This window comes from Carlito syrichta, unplaced genomic scaffold (assembly GCF_000164805.1).
Source record: "Carlito syrichta isolate Samal-C Ts95f unplaced genomic scaffold, Tarsius_syrichta-2.0.1 Scaffold154289, whole genome shotgun sequence".
Lineage (NCBI taxonomy): Eukaryota > Metazoa > Chordata > Mammalia > Primates > Tarsiidae > Carlito > Carlito syrichta.
Genome location: NW_007098385.1, coordinates 26,707 through 27,028, shown reverse-complemented (window position 1 = coordinate 27,028; position 322 = coordinate 26,707). Strand labels below are relative to the sequence as shown.

General features: G+C 68.6%; 1 protein-coding gene across 1 annotated transcript in view; it reads left to right on the top strand.

The window, feature by feature from the left end:
• CARS2 (cysteinyl-tRNA synthetase 2, mitochondrial (putative)) overlaps nucleotides 1-322 on the top strand; it is a 32,892-nt gene that overhangs the window by 31,264 nt on the left and 1,306 nt on the right. The window lies entirely within an intron of this gene.

Sequence of the window (322 nt, the reverse complement as noted above, 5' to 3'; positions counted from 1 at the left end):
CGTCGCCGGACAGGTGGGGTGGGCGGACAGGGGCCACGGAGGCTGACCAGGCGCCCTGTCCCAGCCCCAGCCCCGGGCTCTCAGCAGGGCCCTTCCCCCACCCATGGCTGAATGGAGACGTGACATCACGTGAAGCCCCCTCAGCCCCTCCGTGAAGCCACAGTGAACACACCCAGGGCACCGTGTGTCCACACACACGCGGGGTCTCTTCTGATTGGGACAGCGTGACAGTGTGAGCGGATGCCACGCAGGCAAGCCGAGCTCATGACGGTGCCTAGGCAGGGCCGGAGTGGCAGCCCGGCGCGTTTCCCAGGGAAGGGCG